The 20,049-nt window shown below is 33.4% G+C and overlaps 2 pseudogenes; both read left to right on the plus strand.

Moving 5' to 3' along the window:
* The first annotated feature begins 508 nt into the window (after positions 1-508).
* LOC149562321 (structural maintenance of chromosomes protein 4-like) lies at positions 509-7,415 on the plus strand (annotated as a pseudogene).
* A 47-nt stretch (positions 7,416-7,462) lies between these two features.
* On the plus strand, positions 7,463-14,064 carry LOC149562322 (carotenoid 9,10(9',10')-cleavage dioxygenase 1-like; annotated as a pseudogene).
* The last annotated feature ends 5,985 nt before the right edge of the window (positions 14,065-20,049 follow it).

Raw genomic sequence — 20,049 nt, forward strand, 5'->3', positions numbered from 1 at the left:
ACACTAACACTTGTGTCATCCTTCCTAAAATTGAAAACATCCCTATGAACATAAAATCTATTAAGTTCTCTTATTTCCATTTTATAAAACTGTACCAGGTATGCCAAAATTCCTTTGTAACTATACTTGCAACTAGCTAAGGGGTCAAAAAGTTTATGCTTATTAATCATATTGTACCAAAAGAGCATTTCACACCCTTTCCATTTAGAGACACCATCAGATTCATAGCCCTACATTTTGGGGACTCATGCTTCCTATTTTTTTCAGCACTATGGCCTCTGATATACTTAGGGGCTACTGGGCACAAAGGATTTTATGGGAGATTGGTGGTTATGTTGCCTTTTATCCTCCTACTACTCATAGAATTGATCAAACTTAGTCATATCCTTTTTCAGATGAGAAGGACCTCCATGTTAATGTAGGTCATTTGATTAAGTTTCTTATATCCTAGAGGACTATTGAACTGACCCTATTTGAGAAGATTTTTCATTTGAGCCATTCCATGGCTATGGAGGGCTTTTGGACTTCACAAGATGTGACTTTGATTGTTGTTTGGCTTCAGGATCTACTGGCTGTGGGTTACCTTCAGCCGAGATTGTTGTCATTAGAGCTAGGTAGGCAAAGTGCTATAGTGTTCCATGGAGATCACAAAGAGTTTGTGCCTCTAAAGCTTCCGTCAGTGCATCTTGGTGTTGAGGAACTAGATGCAGTAAATTTTGAGATTGGAAATCTGATCAGGTGGAGGAAGTTTTATGGGAATATAGTGCTTATCATGTACTGTAGTGGACCTATGAATCATACTATTCTAGGGTGGAGAATGTTGTATGATCCCATATTCAAGAGTGTGGTGGTTGTATCAGAGAAGAGTAATCTAGATCTTGGAGTTGAGTATGCAGATTGGTGGCAAGTTTTCATGTAAGTTTCATGGTTTGCACTAGTTTTTGTATTTTATCAATTTATTTTATTTTATACAGAATCTCATTTTGCTTTAGGATCTTGTGGAAAAATATATGATAGATCAAAACTATGGATCTTTGTTTGATCATCTGTAAACTGATGCCTACTACAAGATCTGATTATGTGATGCAACCATCACAACGTGTACAAATGACAATTTTGTATCTTTCATGCTTTTGTGATTTCTATGCCTAGAGAATTTGATAATTTTAGTATTTTACTCTTGCATTTGCTACTTATTATATTTTTCTTTTGAATTGTATTTATAAATCAATTCTTTACAATGTTTTGATAATGGGCCTAATGTTTAAAACCTTATTGTCTTTATCAATTTGTTTTTCTTAGAATAAGATCTTGCGAGTCCATGCCACATTTATGTTTTACTTGTATCTTCTTTTTGAAGTGGTATAACTACATATTTAAAAGATAGCACAAGTAACAAAGTTGTGTGGCTCTTTTGCAAAATGCTAGAACAATCCCTTGAAATTTTGTGACTAAACTTAATATATTAATAATGCATTTTACATTGTTGTATCAGATTTTGAAAATGATAGAATAGTTTTAGTTGGTTCTTTAGCATGATACAGTCCTATTCAAGTAGTAAGGAACATATGCTACTTGGAATTGATTTTGCAAAATGTTAGTTCTAACCACCTAAATAGGGAAACCATTTGATCATCATGGGACATCCCATAGAACAAAACCTTATGCCAGTTGTCCTTGGTTTTATTGATTCCACTCTTAAGTAAAGTAACTCACTTTTTAGTAAGTATATGATAAGAAAAATTGTCACAAGGTTCACTCTCCTACTTAGTTTTTTTGTATCCTTATTTACTAGCAAATACATTGAATACTGCTTTTGTATTGAACAGTGTCTGCAATTTTTTTTTTTATATACATTCCTTTTCTTTCTCTTCCTCTTGATGATGGATCAGAGAGTGTAATCTAAAAAATTACTACCATATGTTGCAAACATAGTTTAATTCAGAAGCATTATTCAATATAAGCATGAACTTTAGAAATCTAATGAAATTAAGCAAATGCATTGGTATACTCTTTTGCCTTGACTCATTGATTGGCTTAGTATATAATAAGGTAATGTACAAAATAATTTAAATAATCCTTGGGCAATGTTGTGTTAGGGTGTATTAGTAACAACAGTGTGCATCTAGCTTAGAGTCATAGACTGCAGCCAAGGATAACTTATGTAGCTAATGTTGTTCCCCCTGCCCAATTGATATTGCCCCTAAACTCATCGCTTTACTTTCCATTAAACTAAATATTTAATATAAAATAATTATATAAACTAAAGAATAATGGATTTAACCCTTGGTTAGAAGGAAATGGGGATGGAGATAAGATGGGTATGCCATTTTTTTGGTATGAAGACCCCATATAGCTGATTCTTGATCATTCTTATTTTAATGTTCCTTCTTGGGATCTTCTCGATTTTTTCTCAAAAATAGCAATTTTAACTTAAGTTGGAGTATGCAATTCATTTACAAAGATAACTTCTATAAAATATTATTAATTTTGATGCATATATGAGATAATTCTAGTTTAGATATTACATTAATATGAATTAATAATCTTAAATAGTAAGAATATATGATAACAACTACTCTAATGAGTATTATAATTAAATATCAACAAGTTTTCATGGTAACATATAAATTCATATGAGCATCATGGATCTCTATACCAAAGTGTCTCAATAGCATTAATAATTTTTCCGAGGGAAAGTTCTACTGTAATCTTATCAAGAATTTTTTGGAAATGTTTTCTAAACATAAATATCAAGGATGGATGTCTTTGTATTGTGAGAACATGGGTGAATTTTCTGTTCATCCATCTTTGTGTGGCATACTTGATAAGACCCTCTGGCCTGGGAACACTCATACACTTCCTAGTCCATGAATATGGTATGATATTTAGTCTATTCCATGCCTTAGCCCACCTTGGAGGCTGACTGTCCTCCTTAATCAATCCTTGGAACACTTATTTGCCTCACAACCCATAAGTATGATAGGATTTTTGTTCAATCCTTGTTGGGTTAGTGTACATGAGATCTCATGAACTTGGAAGGCTATTAGTCCTTATTTACAATCCATTCCTAGTAAATTCAAAACTAATTTCATATAGATGGATAATGCAAGAGGAGAAAAGTTACAAAATCAAAAATCTAAAGTTGCAAAATTGCAAAGTGTAAGTACCATTAGTGTGTTTTTTTACTATGCTAAATTTACTAAATTTATTTGTTTGATTTGCCAAATTTTTTATTGTCTACATCATTTGAGCAGGATATTGACAAGTCAAGCATAGAAATAAATCGTCATAAGGTTTAGATTACCATAGGCAAGAAAACTATATAGAAATTACAAAAAGTTATCGAGGAGTCAACAAAAGAAAAAGAAAGAGTTGTCACTGAGAAAGAGGAAAAAACAACAACTTTTAAAGAGATTGAACAAAAAGAATTTATGATGCAAGAAAACTATAAAAAGACACAAGAGGTTTTACTTTTCTACGAGTTTTATGTTTATGTCTTTCCCTGTTTGATATACATGCTTATATAGATGAATATTTTCTCATATGGTTTTAACATTTTTATGTTGTGAATTGTTTTATTTAGGATAGTCTTGAGTCTTGTATTCACATATATGGGTTATTTTCCCATCTGTTATGAGGCTTGACTATTTGACTTTGTAACTATTAGATGCACATAATGAAGAGGTAGAGAAAGCCAAGAACAAATACAACAAACACAAAAAGGTTGTGGATGAACTGCGATCAGGAGAGGCAAGAGGTCTTCACCTCAGTTTAAATGACAAACTCACATAAAGTGTTTGAAAACCTTGGATGGACAAATAACATGATTTTAGTGAAATACATAGTTCATTCATGATCAAATAGTTTTGTTGTTAATTGAATAAAAAATATGCTTCATTTAAAAGTTCATGTCCAATACAAATTAGAAGATGTAAAGAAGATGTGTAAAGAATGGGAAGTAAAGGGCCGAGGCTATTGTAAAAAGTTAGAAGAACTAAGCAAAGCACTTGATAAACATATTGAGCAGTGGGTTTCCTTTCTTCTTACTTGGTCAAACCTTGTGAATAGATCTAAAGTCATTTATCTACCTTTTTCATTGATTTACTGGTAAATGGGAACATTATTGGACCATGACCAGTTCTAGGCATGCAAAAGCCCTAGTTTTGGGCATGTTATCACATATGCATGCTTGCCAAATTGTGAGTTGCACTCTTCCAATGTGGGGATTGGAATGGCTATCAAACTGTGGTATGCTTTATTTTGATGTGGGGACAAGAACTTGAAGCAATCTCTTAATAGACACTGCTATGTTGATAAATTTTTGTGGTGCTATTTTCCTTGCAGAATTCAAATTGAAGGCATTGATCCTAATTTGCTTCAAACAACACTAGGAAACAAACAATTGCTTGAATTGAGTACCCTTGAATGAGTACTCAAGAAAGTTGCTTTATTGCAGGCTCAATTGAAGGAGTTAAAGCCAACCTTGGACTCCATACAAGAGTAAATTCTTGTACCATCTATTTTTCCATATGTAGTTTATTGGTTTAGAAATTTTATTTAGTGAACAATTTGAAAGGTAGTTGGAAACTCAAGGATGGAAATTCCAAGTCCACCCTCAATACAAGAGTCAAAGTCTTTACCTAATTTTTACTTGAAAAAATATAAATAAAGAAATTGTAAGTTTTGATTTACTTATGATGTTCAAAGATTTTGATGTACATAAATGTTATTAAGTTCTATAATCTCTCAGGTATTGGAGGAAGGTTGCTTTATATAGTGAACAAGTTGAAGAACTCAATAACATAAATTTGGAACATGATGATCAAAAGAGACAATATGATGAACTATAGAAAAAAAGGTGAGTGCTTGAAGACTTGCAAAATTCAACCATGGGCATGCATGATACTTCAAGGATAAACTTTGGTCATACAATCAATATCGATATTTTACGCACGAAATTCTAATCACCATTATTCTTAGGCTAGAAATTCTCTTCAATTTGTGTTCATGTATAACTAGGTCAGCAACTTCTTTATATTTTTGTAATTTTTAGATTGCCTAATGTTTAGGTTGGACAAGTTCATGCTTGGATTCAATACTATTTCTTTAAAGTTAAAGGAAAGGTATCAGGTCAGAAACTATTAATACTTTAGTTTTATCATCAATAAGTCAAATTTATGAATATTTTACATAAAAAAATGTTAAAAAATAAAAAAATATATGCAGATGATAACTTTGGGTGGTGATGCTAAGTTGGAGCTGGTTGACTCATTGAACCCTTTTGCTGAAGGTGTTGTTTTTAGTGTACGACCTCCCAAAAAGAGTTGGAAAAATATTTTTAACCTATCTGGTGGTGAAAATGTATATATCAAGTGTCCCATTGAGTCATATGTTTGAGCTAAGTGTTAATGAACAACAACCAATACTAATTATTGATTAATATAGTTGCTAGAAAAGACCATTTTACTTGGTTTTCAAGGACTCCAAGAAATGCATAGAGTTTACTATTTAGTCAGCCATTGCTCAATATCTGCTATGTATAGCTAGTTCTAATGAAAATTTGAATAAAATAACTTCCATGCTTTAGTAATAAAGTACTCCTAGATCTGTTTGATGATTTTGTAAGCTCTTTTGCCAGATTCTCATACCTAGGCTCTATCATTGTTGCAAACATTAAGTTCATTAGCTTTGGATTTTGCACTTCACCATTACAAACCTACCTCTCTTTATGTGATGGATGAAATTGATGCTGCTTTAGGTAAGTTATAGTCTTTCACTTTTTAAAATTTGCAAGATGCACATGTCATCTTGATTCAAAACTCTCAAGATGCACATGTTGTGCATAGCTAGCTTAATTTGGAAAGTGTAATTATAAAGATGCAATAGTAAATCTTTAATTGTTCATGCTTTTGATAGAATTGAACCAATGAGCATTTATTTTGGAACCCTCTTGAAAGAGGGATCAATTCAATTTTTTGAATCTCTCCTTTTCTTAGATAGAGGAGTGCAATAAAAACTAATGTATTTTTTACTAAAAAGCAAAAACTGTGACAACTTTAACTTATTTTTAATATTTACTCACTTTTTTTTTTCAAAATGATAATCTTTGCAATATTCTTGGCTATTGGAATGGTACTAAACATTTTTTTAGATCAGGTAGTGATAAATTTACTTGTAGTGTAGTCTTTTCTTCTAGAATCCATTCATGGAAAGAGTAATTGTTTTTTTAAAATTGATTTTGGCTTACAGACAAGGGAGTTGGTTTGTCCCATCATCAATAACAATATGTTTTGAATATATTACTGTTAATGTCCTAAAGTTGTATTGGTTTCTTGTGAGTTTATCATTTTTGAATGCATGTTATAACTATTTTGGTGGTGCAAAGGTAATTATATAAAATAGTTCATGGCTTGCAAAGAGATCACATTTCTTTGAGGCATTCTATAAAATAGTTCACATGCCTTGCCTATGATTTGACATGAGGGCTTATATGAGGGATTCAAGCGTGTTTATGATCTTAGATCCTGAATCATATTTTATCTGTTGAATGAGTGGGAGAGCTTGGTGAGGAAGTGAGGGGATTTGATTGTTTTGGGCATGGTTGTGAGAAAATTTATGGTTTTTTGGTCAGGAACACAAGCTCATTTTTTGCAAGTAAGTTTGAGGGGGAGTTTAGGATAGTGCTTTGTTATTGTTGATTTGATTTTTTTTCCTTGTGGTTTAATTTATTTAATTCATTTCATTGTCTATATTGAATTCTCACCGAGGCTATCTGGTCGGTGTGATTGGTAAGGTTGAATGATTAATGATTGATGATTGATGATTGATGATTGATCATTAATGAAATTTGTCCAATTATTATTTTGTTGGTGTAAATTAGTACTTTACTATTTACACTTACTTAAGTTTACTTAGGTTAATGCATTATTTAATTATATTGCATTATTTTATTATTTTTATTTGTGAGACACTTAGGATTTTGCACACCTTTTAAGTTGTCATGTAGGCAACACAGGAGTATGCAACTCTATTTGAGCACATGGTGTCTACAACACTAATTTGTGTGTCCCACCCTTCTAGGCTTATCCTCTCATCACCGCACTTACTTTCATGCTTAATGGAGGATAATCCATATCTGGTGGACATGTGCTTGGTTGTATGACACTTCATGGTGCTAACTTCTATGCATTCTAGAAGCTCTCTTGTAGCCTTTATAATCAGGCACTCCTAGTGTACTCTAGCATCAAGTTATTGAATACATTATTATTCTGATCATACTCTCTCCATTTTTGGTGTACAACAGTGCTTGTGTTTGAGTTCTTAGTTCTTGGGTCAATTTTGCCCTTAAGCAAATTCTTACAATTTCCTTTTTTCTGATCACATTCTGCTTTACAGAATATGGTTTTTGTTGAATTGGGTTTGCACTTTGGGGGCCCTAAGTACAATTTGAGTTAGTCTAATGGGGAAAGGCCTACATACAGTATACTGGAGGTTATAGGTTTGAATCTTGGGGATGCTTGTACATTTTATTTGAACAATTTATCAAGAAATTGGAAAATAATTACCTTTCAGAGTGTTCGCATAAGGGGATCTCATACACTGAATTGGTTTCTCACTTGGGAGTGACCTAAACCTAGCTTTTCTTTTTCTATTATGAATGGGTGTGAGGGCTTCCACCAGTACATAAAGGAGAAGTTTGCTAGTTTAGCAACGAATTGTAATTTTGGCCTTAAATATAACTCTCTATTTACTACTTTCTATATAAAGCTTAGCCCAGTAGCCTGACATGAACTATGTACACAAAGAACTAAATAGTCTATAGGGGGCACTCAAACAAATATGTTAGTATGTTGCTTTTGGCTTTCTCTTGCTTTACAAATCCTCTTTAATAAATGTGGGCTTGTTGCTTTTATGTGATCAATGTACATCTCAATATATCTTATGATAGGTTAGATTAGATACATATGAATTAGATTTCAACAAGAGAGCCAAAGATCTCAACAAGAAGGTGAAAGGAATTCTCATAACAAATCGATGCAACAATATTATTCAATTTCACTGGATGTCGCACTAGATGTGAATAGATCTTTCTAGTCTTCATGGAAGTAAAATGACAGCCCTATCCTTGTCTTTTTATAGGTCCTTTCCAATGATAATCCCAATTATGGATACAATGCTACTACAGGTGGTTATGAAGATTTGATGGCTGCAAGAATTATTGATCCAACTAAGGTAAGGTGGTATATTCATTTGATGTAATTTATTTTTATTTTTTTCAATTTCCTAATTGGTGAAATGAATGAAAATTAGAGTCATTTAAGTCCTTGCAAATATGGTTTATCAGGATGTTCACCTATTGTGTTTATGTGTGGTGTCCTTGTTATAAAGAAAGAAGGAAAATGCAAGCCTATGTTGGATTTGATGCCAATTGTCTTAGGCCCTCTACCATTTCTGAATTATGATGTGTATTGTACATAGGTAGGTATTATACTGTATCATATTAAAATTGAATGAATACCAATATCTATCATAATATGATCGGCAACTAGTTGCATGCAAATTGTCAGGAAGCTCGCCATGATAAATTGGTCACTACAGTTAGAAAAACATAGCTACTGCAATGTCAATTTGGTTGACAATAGGAGAACATAAGAACATAAGAGGACTTTTTGAGTATGATGCTATCATTTCTTGTTGATCTAAACATCAGACAAACAATTTTATTTCATTTATGACTGATTTGAAATTCTCAATCATTGTACTATCCATTTTAAGCACCCAAAAACAAACTAAGATTTGGGAAAAGGAGTTTAACAACACATAAAAAACTAGCAGTGTTATACCATGACCACACTTTGTTCGTGAATTCTTTCAAAAAATTCACATGCCTTGTCTATGCTTCCATTTTTCAAACATGTCTACCATGGCAATTGTGACTACAACATTTGACAAAAATTCTTTATGCTTTAATGCATGTCCATAGCTTATTCCAAAGCTCTTGTTTTGGTACAGGCATCAATAATTCTGGCAAAGGTTGTGTGATTTAGCTTTATACCTACCAACTGTGTTTGCTTGAATATAAACATGCACATGTTATAGATGTGTTTAAACATATATAAACACATAGATTTCTTGGCAAATTGAGCAACTTTCTTTCTTAGTTTCAATGGTGTGAGCTCTTTCTTTGCCTCTTGGTCTATGGACTGTAGAACTTTGAGCTCAATGGGTAGCCCATGGCAATCCCAACTAGGCACATAGTTCACCTTATACCCTTCAAGCAACATATATCTGTTGATAAAATCTTTCAATATCTTGTTCATGGCGTGCCCAATATGAGAATCTTGTGGCACAGATCCTACTCATGATTATGAAGGCACATATCCTACACATGATGAAGGACCTGATATGCATCATAGTGATAGAGGTACATATTCAATTTTCATTGAAAATTAATTATGTAATTATTAATAAAATTTGGCATCTTAAATTGTAATTGGTGTAAGCTTTATGTGATAATTTTTGAGTATGGAGAACATCATGGTAATGGAGTTGAGCATGATGTTAGTGTTGAGCATGTTGAGGTTGGGGCTGAACAAAATGTGGTAGATGATGTGCACTATCAAGTAAAGAAAAATCCCTATTATGTTCTTTAGATTAATGAAATACTTATAACATTTAAAAAAATGTTTAGAATTAAACCCATTTATTTCTTATTATGGGGGCACATCAGCCTTATGCTCGAAAAAAGAAGAGGAGGCCTCATGTTATAAGATTAGAACCACAAGAGCCATAGGAGAATGCTGAAGATAGTCATGATGTGCCTATTAGCCTTCATAATCATGAATAGGATCTGTGCTAGGAGTATAAGGATGCAATTTATTATTATTCTCCTTAGCATAAATTGTTGTTTGTTCTCTAGAATAATATATATATATGTATAGAGATTTATATATGTATAAATGTGTGTGTGTGTGTGTGTATGTTTAAATGTATATTTCCATATATGTATATATGTCTATCTATCTATCTATCTATCTATCTATCTATCTATCTATATCTACACACACACACACACACACACACACACACACACACAAACATAGAAACTATCTCCCATAAGCATATATACCTATATATGTATACATATGCAGATCTGAATCATTCATACACTCTCCTTTGTATATGTATATTTCTATTTGTGACCAAAGCTAGAAGTGTAAGGTGCTAAATAGTTTTATGGATCCCTATTTTGAGAATAGGTGACTTGTCAGATATTTTTTTTAGGGTGGTAAGACCTATTAACCCCTTACCCCCCTTATTTTCATTGCCATGGAATATTGTTCTTTAATTGCAGGTTATTCAAGGATTGCAACATTTACCTCCAGTGTCCACCATTTCTTTAACTAGACTACAGATCTCCTCAAAATTTTATCATTCCAATTTCCTCCAACATTAATATTTGTAACCCTCTCAGCTGCTATTATTTTTAGTCCCCAATATGTTGGGAAGGGAATCTGGCTGAGAGGGATTTTGATCCAACCTTGTATTTATTTTGGAGGCTCTTCTATCAAAAATCCTCCCATTATATAAAAGGAGGTATGCCTTCTTAAAGACCCTTATAAAGGGCATCTATAATGTATATAGGACTTTGGTCCCAGGCTATACCAGGGGTTTTCTTTGCCTTGTTCTTTTTCCCCCGGTGCCTACAATTAAACAGGGTAAAACTTTTGTAAAATCTTTTGATAATATAATATAAAGTCTTGATTACTATTGCGTATTAATGAATGTTATGTGATTGTATTGATTGAATGTTATAGTTCATAAATGGATGAATAAAATGAATGAATTATGTAATTAGGTGTTATTGGGGAATTTAGATTGATGTTAGGGGGAGGGGGGTGAGGCCAAATGAGTTTCCACCTTCACGTGGTTGGCCTTGTTAAGTAGAGAATATTATAGTATTCTTAAAATGAAGTAAAGCTCAAACTAACATACCAAGGAATCACAAAACCCAAATCCATCTACCTCTCATCTTCTCATCCCAATAAGTCATCTTTTTCACCACTTTTATTTGGAAAGGTCTAAAGCCTGATCAATTCATCATCTGCATATCCTGAAACCATAATGCTCCAAAGAAAAGAATGATGTGCTTGAATAATGCACACTATTTCTTTCACTCACTTTATTTGGATGCCAATTGATTGCATCACCAAGTTGACGTAGCGCAACTTGTAAGTTGCCCAAAATATGTGCTCATATCTTGCTTCAACTAATGCAGAGTCTACAACATTAATCCACAAAAATCTTCTTAAGTACCTAGTAGCACCCAACCCACTACAAGATGCCATTGAACTCTTCAGCTCAAATGCTATATGAAATAATGTTGGGGGAGAAATAGAAAGAAGATTGGATGAGGCCATGTGGGAGAAACCAATCTTGAAGCACTTGAGATGGTTCACAATACTCCTGATCTGCTTCCATCAATGCATGTCATTTATAATATGTACTTCTTTGAATATTGTCTCCCACTAGGGTAGTGTCTACAACTTTATGCACTTTTTAATTGGTTTGACCCTATGAGAGTGACCTCTTTTTTCTGCTAACCTAATGGTATTCTGTTAGAGCCTATAGTAGGAGGTAGAAAAACATTTATCCCACCTTCTGAACTATGGTGCACTTCATTTTGAAACATTCTAGACATGCCTACCTTCAACACTCATGAGAGAGAATTCCCACTTGAGAAATTCCATAAACTATAATTTAGTGATAACTTGTGGGGCTACCATGGCTACTTCATTCTATCAAAGTGCATGCTACTACCAGAAAAAGTTTCTCTATCCTTCATTCCTGATCCCCATCTGACTTCTACCTTCTCTAACCAAAGTCAAGGTGAACAAAATATTGTGAAAGTAGAAAGATTTTGTTTGAAGAAAATATTTATAATGATTACTCTGCATTTAATCTATAGGTTGGAGATCTTAAAGGAATATTTGGACTTTTAATGGTCCAGATACATGTGTTACGTACAAAATTTGGTGTCTTGGACATGTCATATGGAGGTGGAACAAGCAAGTTCTTTAACTTAGGAACTATGTTGTGGGTGGCATTTTCTTAATGCATGGTGATATTCTTTCTTTTAATATTTTATAAATGTGTCATTAGTTATATATTGCTTGTTGTGAGAGAAATTTGTTATGTTGGTAAGAGCTGATATTTTGGCATTTTCCATCTTGACTCTTTTATATATTTCTTTACTCAACTAATCTGAGTTTTTCATATTATGCAACCAACACAACACTTATATATCATCATGGGGAGCTACTTGCACTTTCAGAGGTAGATAAGCCTTGTAATACTTTCTCTTTCTTCCCTCTATTGTTATAGTATTTTTGATTGGTTAAGCCAGGGAATAGAACCTATTTGATATGGTGATCTTCTGAATATAATAAAAGTGATTGAATAAAATTTTAATACCTAGTGCTATGTCTTATTACCATATAATAGTGCATAAAACACACAATGGTGAAATCTTCAAAATTTGAAAGCATATATGGATACAGCTTGAAATCTACTTTTAATTCCTTAATCTCCACAATTGATGTCACTCACAGTTGCACAGAAATTTATAGTAGTATGTGACAATCTTTCTATTTTGTTCCTATCTTTATACTAATTTAACCAAAAAACAAATATTCTAGAAAACCGCCTATACTTAAAAGCATCTTTATCACTTATAAGGATGAGATTGAAGATTAGACCAACTGACTAGTGAAAAATTATATGTAAGAATTATTTTGCTAAATAAAAGATTTCACTTAATCACTACAGTGATGTACAAGATAGATTAAATCAAAGCACTTCAAATTTGAACACATTCACACTGAACCTGTGCATAGGTTCCTATCTGACCTAAAACTTTAACAGTGAAGTACCAAGAAACTACTAACATGAATGGAATTCTTCATCAATAGCTTGTCTATTAGCATATTTTCTACCCTATTGATTTTTTTTCTTTTTCTCATTTCACAATAGGATACAATAGATAAGAAACTATTTAGTGTTTTAGGGAAGGAAAAGTAATCCTATATTGAACTTAATTCTTATTTTCTCCTTTGTAGATGCTCTTCGAGTCTTTGAAGATGAAGATTTGTAGACTCTTGGATTGATGGATTATGATGAGAAATTAACTCATTCATTCGTTGCACACCCAAAGATTGACCCAAATACAGGGAGCAGAACAAGTTCTATTTTGATAGTTAAAACTTAATGCAGTTAAGAATGTTCAAGTAAGCTATAGGCTATTTTAAAACAAAAAAGAAGAATCAAATAACTGTAATGCAAAACCAAAGCTTGATCTGATCGCAAGAGTAGAACATGTTCAGATTTTATAGTTAATATAATTACTCATAAAGGATGTTTGAGAAAGCTATAAACTACTTTAAAATATAGATTTATGTGCCTGATCACTTTTTCCATCATGTGCAGGACAATTGTTTACATTTGGCTACCAACATACTCCTCCCTATGCTACTTATCGAGTTGTCACGAAGGAGGGAATACTGCTTGATCTAGTTCCCATAACACTTTCAAAGATTGTCATGATGCATGACTTTGCAATAACTGATAACTATGCAATTTTCATCAATCTTCCTCTTTATTTTTCCCCAAAGGTATTTTTACTTCAGAGTAGTCTTATATCATTGCCTTGTTGTTTGAAGAGTATGGAGAAGTTATTGGAAACTATTTAAACTCAAATAATTCAATTGTATGAATAATGTATTTAAAGCCTTAGAACTTTAGATTCTTTTTGTTCTTCATAAAGAAAATATAGGATAGAGGTTGTTTATACATCTCTCCAGAATAAATTAAATTACTCAATTTTAATTGTTGCTATCTCAGGATATGGTGAAGGATGGAAAATTCATTATTTCTTACAATACTAAAGTGAAAGCATGTTTTGGTATACTGCCTTGATATGCCAAAAATGATCTTAAGATGAGATGGTTTGAGCTACCAAATTGCTACATCTTTCATAATGGTAATGTTAAGACACAAGCATAATATTTTAGTATTGTCTTGATAACTTATAGACTATTTTTCCTTAAGTTTCCTTCAAGACTCATTTTTCCTCACATTTTTTAATGTTATATTTAATAAACTTACATTTTTCTCTTTTACAACTAGTAGTGGATAAGTTCGTATTACTATTGTTAGTTTTATGATTATCCTACATAGGCTGGTCAATCACTCTGAAAACAAGCTGAGATATCTCTTAGGAGTCTTATATAACTCTAATTTTGTCTCCATTTCTAGTTGATCTTATTGCCTTGGATATAAGGTTGATTGGGAAATATCTAATTCTACTTTATGATTGAAAATGCATGAAGAAAACAACATTATGTATGTGGTACTACACTCGATTTAGTAGCTAAGGTCAAGAGACTCGTAAAGTTTGATCTTCAAGTAGAACCTGAGGTGGGAAAGTTTTAGATTGAAGTTGGAAGCAATGTGCTAGGGGTTTTTGACTTTGGACCTAGAAGATTTGGTTATGAGGCAATATTTATAACCAGGGATTCTGGGCTAGATCTGGAGGAGGATGATGGTTACTTGATCTGTTTTTTTCATGATCAAAACATTGGGTATGGTTCTAGCTTACACTCAATTTTTTTGAGTCTCAAATTGTCTTATATTTTTCTCTAGAGATGTTGAGAAGAAACTTATATTTATGTGAAGGCTATTGTCTCTCAAATACATGATGAATAGGTTGTCTAGTACATGCCACTATTTCAAGAGATATAGTCTTTAACAAAATGGCTCAGAATAATAACAATACCATAGCCAATACTAAAACTAGGATTGGGATAAATCATAGTATTTACTATTAATCACTATATTACCAGGTGACATGTCAGGAAAAAACTAATTATGTTAGAGAAATCAATAGTTATGAGATGATCAATCAAGAGGAAACAATTGAGAGCTTAGAGTGACACAATTTTCAGATGATCATATGAAATGAAATAGGCATGTGAGTAGAAAGAAACTAGAAAGACATTGTGTATAGATGAAGGCATGAAATGGATGGTTTTGGAGCACTCAGCATAGACACTTAGTATTCAGTAAATATCATCATTCAAGATCAAATGGGTGTGTGGGATTATACACACAATGAACAATAAAGGAGGGAATTGAACCCTTCCTGAGGCTCACACTTGTTGAGGTCCACTTTAGAAATGTCCCTTCCTGTGAAATTGTTGCCTAAAACCTTTCTAATGAGATAATTTTTTAGACAACAGTTTCACAAGAAGGGCCATTGCTGAGGTGGACCTCAACAAGTGTGAGCCTCAAGAAGGGTTCAATTCCCTCCTTTATTGTTCACTATGTGTATAATTCCACACACCCATTTGATCTTGAATGATGATACATATTGAATGTTGAGTGTCTATGATGAGTGCTCCAAAACCATCCATTTCATGCCTTCATCTATACACAATGTCTTTCTAGTTTCTATCTACTCGCATGCCCATTTCATTTCATATGATCATCTAAAAATTGTGTCACTCTAAGCTCTCAACCGTTTCCTCTTGATTGATCATCTCATAACTACAAATTTCATAAAAACAAAATTCAACCAATAGTTTTCCACCAAGCATTGGTCAAAATTTTGACCAATGCTGTGCAGTTTTCTACAAGCATTGGTTGAAATTTTGACCAATGCTTGGTAAAAACCGTGCTAGCAATTTTCAAAGTTTTCAACCAACGTATTGGTCAAAATTTTGACCAACCAGTAAGTTGGTCAAAATTTCAATGAGAATTTTTTTGACCAATTGATTGATCCAAATTTTGACCAACCTGGGTCAAAATTTTGACCAATAATGGTCGAAAAATGAGCCCAAATGTACTAGTGATATTAATTCAAAGATTGTCTTGATTTTTAGCCAATTTTGATGTTTGTATGTTTGGTCGATGATGTTTTTTTGTTTCAAGGTTGTTATGTTTAAAATCCTTTGTTTAGTATAACTTGTTTGGATGCCCCTGTTTTGTTTGATTTGCTATTAAAATTTGATTGGGGTAGAGCAGTTTTGATATTTGAACAGTTTTGATGCCCCATTTTGATGAGTATAGTGCCCCCTCAGAAATGAAATTGGAAAAAGTGATTAGCCAAAATAGGGATATTCCAATTTCATTTCTGAAAATGTTGATGGGAACAATTGATAGTAAAATGGGGTAAATGTAGGTGATTGAGTTGTTTTGGAATAATACCCAGTTCAAGGAAATGGGTCAGAGGCATTAATTTGGGCGTAGAATGTTGAAAAATGTCATAAAAATGCCCCAAGGGAGGGTTAAACAGGTCAAATGACCTTTTACCAATTTCATTGTTACACTCCCATATTATATTTTTTCTTGGAGCTCTAAGCCAGTGAGGATGGTTGTCCCATTGCGAGAGCATAGATTCAAGAGGGGTCACTGATACGAGTGTCTAATTGACTATGGTGCCCTGGTAAGTCATTGAGATCCTTCATAATTTAAAGTTTTTGAAAATTTTCCTAAATTTTTAGCTATTTGCATGATTTTTTTCAATAAATGTGTAGGTTCGACATTTAGTGCATTTGATGTTTGTTTTAGCACATTTAAAATCTTTTAGTGCATTTATGACATAGAATAGCGCATACGTACTGCAAAATAGTGCATTTAAAACCCTAATGACATAGTGAAACATGGGGATTTACTATAACACATACACATGGTGTTGTAGTACATTTGACTTTTGTAGCTCATATAAAACATTGTTTAGCACATATAACGACTAGGATAGCACATAGGCATGATGAGTTAGATGGATCAAAGGTGATGAATTTTCGTAAGCAGGTTGTTGTTTGGGTAGCACATATGCATCATTATATGGTGCTTTTGCATGTGATAGTGTAACCATGAAATAAGATAGTGCTTAAGGTGAGTCTAGTAGTGCTTAGGGAGAGTGTAGCGCATCTAACCAATTGTAGAGTTTAATAGTGCTAATTGTTGTTGTAGTGCATCTATCTTGCGAAACAACACATATAATTTTTTGAGTGGTGCAACTAAATCTTAAAATGCTTATGGCTATTATAATAGCATAGATGATGTTTTAAATAACTTGAAGCACTTTTGTAACACATATGGAGCGTAAGATAATGCATAAGGCTATATTAGGGTTTGTTTGATAGTGGAATGACCTAATAGTTGAGTTCAGATGTGTGAAGCATTGTTCAAAGCATAGGATAGCATCCTGATGTGACATAACTAATTTTAGAATCATCCTAGATACTTGTTCATATAATGAATCAAATGATAGTGAATTTGTGGTCAGCAAGTGATGCGCAAAATCAATTAGGTAATGTTGGATAAATAGAACAAAAAGTGCCCCTCTAAAAATATAGAGTAGGGAAAACTAACATGTTCGTCTCCAGATATGAAGTAGGACAAATGAAAAGTTTAAGATAGAACCATTAGCTAGATAGCTAGATGTTTATTTTTGATTGATGCATGATAAGAAATTGATGTTGCTGTTCAATTTTGATGAAATAGGTACATAGGTGAAAGCTCATGGTTTAGGGATTGTACTTATGGCCATTGGAGTCTATAAGGAGATTGTCTACAAAAGAGCAACAAGTTATTGATGAGTGTGGGTTCACATATATTTTACAAATTCCTTAGTTCCTAGTCAACAAAGGATTAGTGATAGCTATGGTTGAGCAGTGGCACTCAGACCACAACACTTTTCACATTCCTATGGGAGAGATGATGATTACTCTCAAGGATGTATACAGGATTCTTCGGATCCTAATGGTGGGGGATCTAATCTATTATGATTAGATTGCTGATGGGACAACATTTAGAGATGTATTCAGGGATGATGACATTGGAGATGATAGTGTGCCCTGGTTCTAGATGCTACAACATGAGTCATTGTCTGCAGTATTAGTTTGACTGATAGGAGGATTTTTATTGCTAGATAGGTGTGAGTGTGGATGTCCTGTTGGATGGGGCCACATTATATTAGATATGATCAATGAACCATGAAGGTTTTCATGGGGTAGTTGCATGCTAGCCCACTTATATCATGATTTGCATCAGGTAGAGTATTCTAGGGCCAGATCATTGTCAGTAGGTGTGGTTTTGTTATAGATATGGACGTGGGAGCATCTTCCCATTACTTGACTAACATGTGTGTGTCAGTGGCCATAGGATATGTTGTATACATATGTATACTCAGGTGTGATCATTCAGCCCCATTTAGGCAAGACAATATTGGTAATGTATGTTGAATGACCTTGATGAGGTTGTATGAAGGCTATACAAGTTGGTCAATGATAGGGCATGCCATACGGGTTAGCACACTATGCTTGATTGTAGGTAGAGAGGCTAGTATGGGGGCTAACATTAGAGTATGAGGCATGTCATGAAGTGTTCATGCAAATGATAGGGACATCTCATAAATGGGTGTTGAAGAATGGGGAGTAAAATATGGGAATGAAGAGAGATTATGCATGATGGTTCCGAGAGAATCCATTTTTGAGATATATAGATCTATTAGAGCTGATACCTAGGATTGAGGAATAGTCGAGTGGAGGGGAGGATGGTGATGATGAGGGCAGATGAGGGAGGGGTAGGGTTAGAGGTTGAGAAAAAGTGTGGGGGAGCTATCGGGGCCAAGGTAGGATAGCAGGGTTGCCACAACATAGGATTCTTGTATGAGGCCTAGTGTAGAGGCTAGGGGATGTTGGAGTAGATAGACCTAGAGAGGTCCGAGGGTGAGGTGGGGTGGTGATGAGAGGTGGAATAGGTAGCGGTGCAAGGCCAAGTAGGAGGGAAAATGATTTGGATATAGGTAGGCTAGCTCATACCAGGGCCACATTATTAGATAATATTCAATTTTTCCAAACATAGAGGCCACATATATAGGTTCCTGTCATAGGGGCTTAGAGCTCATAGCCATAGGGGCAACCACAAGTTTTTGTAGCAACAGAGCCACCACTAGTGAGATCAAGTGGGTCAGAATATATTGATATTTGTATGAGTGTCATGGAGACACAAGTTGGATTAATGGGGACACAGATTACCCAATTGGCTAGTATAGTACAAGCATTTATAGCCTTGATGACATCGAGGCCTCCACCACCACCATTACTGAGGACAGATGCTACAGATCCAATAGATCAAGCTTCACGTGATGGGATGAGTGCCCCTAGTGATCAAACACCTCCTAACAAGACACACATAAATGATATAGATGGTGAGACATAGGGGTGATCTGTGTATCATGTTGTATTGCATTTTATTGGTGTACCATGTGTATCATGTATGATGATGACCTTATGATGTATGGTGATTCAATCTTTTTGATTGATGATTATTTGAGCTTTTTGATGTTTAGACATGTGTACTTTTTGTATCACGAACTTTATATATATGATGTCATGGATGGATGTATGTGTTTTTGTGATTTTATTTATATGATAGTCGTAGATGTTGATGCAATGTGGATGATTAATGTAATTAGGTGTATGATTAATGTAGGGGATAGATGCTTAATATAATGACATGATATGTGGATAATGAATGTATAAATGAAGTGTATGAATGAAATGTAATGTAATGAAATAACATGAAAAATAGGATAATACAACAGATGGTAATGAAAATATTTTAATAAAAAGGTGATATGGAAAGAAGATAAACTGAAAGTATGAAAAAAATGAATGAAATGGATGGATGTAATAAAAATAATACGTGATGAAAAGCAATGATAATGTAAAATGAATAAGTGAGGAAGAGTGAGAAAAACAATAATGAACATGAGAATGAAAATAATGAAAATGTAATACAATAAGATGGGTTAATGCGAGAAAATGAGATGATAATAATGAAATGAAATGAGGAGCAAATAAATAAAAAAAGGAAAAGACCGAAAATAGAAAATGGAAAATGAAATGAATATGTAATCGTATAAAAGTAAATAATAATGAATATGAAATGTAATAGTTGAAATGAGGATGTAATGAAAAA

This window comes from Cupressus sempervirens, chromosome 4 (assembly GCF_028749045.1).
Source record: "Cupressus sempervirens isolate cs-2001-9-10 chromosome 4, ASM2874904v1, whole genome shotgun sequence".
Taxonomy (NCBI): Eukaryota; Viridiplantae; Streptophyta; class Pinopsida; order Cupressales; family Cupressaceae; genus Cupressus; species Cupressus sempervirens.